Raw genomic sequence first — 2,187 nt, 5'->3', positions numbered from 1 at the left:
GGGTCCTCGGCGGGCGTCCCTCTCCTTTTCTGCACGCGCCACCTCCCGCGGCCGCCTAGGCGCCAGCCCCAGGGTCGTGCCCCAGGGCACCGAGGTCCCGCGTTGCGGCCAGCTCCGCCTCGCCTCACTTGCAGCCCGCTGCCGCCTCGGGCGAGACGTTGCCTGGCTGAGCCTGCAACGCGCAGAGGCCAAACCTGTCCGCAGTCCCCCGGGACCCGCGCGTTGTGCACCCCAAAGATTGTCGCCGTCGGGGTTGGGCGGGAGTGGATTAACTCGAAACCTTTCTAGGCTGTATCGTGGCCTGTGAGGAGGAAATGCAGTGCCTAGTGAGTGCCCTAGGGACAGAGTGACTGTCCCCCTTCTCCTTAAAGGGACAGAGACTCCGGTTCAGTTCCCCTGCGCCGGGTCTTCGGAGGAATCTTTATGCTAATTAGAATATTAGCAATCTAGATGGCGGATGCGCCCGGAATGGGCGATGGGGCCCGGGCCGGGCACCAATCCGAGAGCAAGCCTAGGGGAGATCAGAATGTTTGCTTACCTTTTCACCTCTGAGAAAGTCATCGCTTTAACCTTGTTCTCTGCCAACCTGACCAGAGCCAGTTGTGGGAAGGTTTAATGCCTAAGGCTGTAGGAGCTGGCAAGGCTCCATTTAATCCAGGACCTGATTTTACGGATGGAGAAACTGAGGCCAAGAGGTAGGTCACACAGGTGGGCTTGGACGCCGGTTCCCAAGTCTGGTGGCGCCATAGTGATATCATTTCCACTGCTCTCTGCAACTTCAAATCATCCTTTGATTATTAGCCAAAAATGAGGAAACTGAGGCCGAAGGAGGGTCACAGTTGGCTCAGTTTTGCTTTTCCTGGGGTCTGCACCCAGGGGAGGTGACATACTCCCGGAAATGCTGCCTGAAAATGAAGTAGCTGCCCCTAGGGCCTGTTGCTGCTTTGAATTTAGCCAGGGAAGCCCCAGTATGTGGCTTAACGGTGAGGTGTGGCTACCTGAGAGCTGAGAAATTCTCTAAGAATGTTGATTTACTAAAACAATAGCCCAAATCAACAACCCCTATTTGCTGTCTGTATGTGGTGAACAGGTTTGGGGGGAATCTATTTTTCTGTATCCTGTAGGAATAGTGAGACCTGTTAGGGAAGGCAGGAAGGCCGGTGCTCTTTTGGTCAGGTCATGGTCCAGGCCATGCTGGAGGTAGAGGTCAAACTCTCAGTCTGAGCCTCTGGGAAAGGGAGAGCCAAAGGGCTGGTACTGCTTCCTCTGTAACTCACCCAGATTCACACCTTAGGCCACAGTGCCAAAGTGGCAGAAGCAGGACTCCTACTTGGGTCTTACTCTGAAGCCTGAGCTCTGTCTGCTCAGCCACACACAGTGATGCAAGTTGTTGACTGCAAATTGTTCCTTCAGGATCAAGCTATTTGCCCTTTCCCTCTTCAGTCAAACAGGACTATCATCCTCTGTGGCTTGAATTTTCCAAGCCCATTATGTGACCACCCCCCACCATAGTCACAGATATACTGTCACCAACTACACATCCCCTTCATTACCTGAGATCTATTTATTTAGCATCTCATGGGAAATAATCTAAGGAGAGTGTGTATATGTGTGTGTCTGTGTCTGTGTGTTTGTTTGGTGAGTCTAGGGCATGGGGAGGGGACTCAGAGCTTGACCTGGCTAAGATGTTTATTTCGGGTGTCCCTAGACTTTCTCGAATTACCCTTTAAATTGCTCCTCTGCTGCATAAGCACTTAATTATCTTGCATATAGGGAGGTCCCAATAGAGAACCTGAAAGGCAAGGACATCCTTGTCCTAAGCCCCACCTTTCATCCAACCACAAATCCTTTCCAGCTCCCTTCCTTCCCATTTCTTCTTCTAGGCTCAGGAAGGAGGCCAGATCCTGGCAATAGGCCAGGCCACCTGGGACAAGAAAGTCCCTTCCAGAATCTGGGATTATTCCCTGCATGTGGCTTGCACATGGAAGAGTTATCTCTGCCTTTTTCAAAGGTTTAGGAAGAGAAGTTATATATCACAACTTATTTTTTCCATTTCATTTCGGCAGGCCATGGGGTCAGACCTGCTTTCCATGTGATGCCTCTACTGGGGTATAATTTGCAAGCCAAAATTATTGTAATGCTATAGAATTACGCCAAGAACTTCCAGAGCACTTGTGTATCTGCTCA

The sequence above is a fragment of the Propithecus coquereli genome, unplaced genomic scaffold (genome assembly GCF_000956105.1).
Source record: "Propithecus coquereli isolate 6110/MARCELLA unplaced genomic scaffold, Pcoq_1.0 Scaffold114, whole genome shotgun sequence".
NCBI lineage: Eukaryota > Metazoa > Chordata > Mammalia > Primates > Indriidae > Propithecus > Propithecus coquereli.
This window is presented reverse-complemented; position numbering follows the sequence as displayed.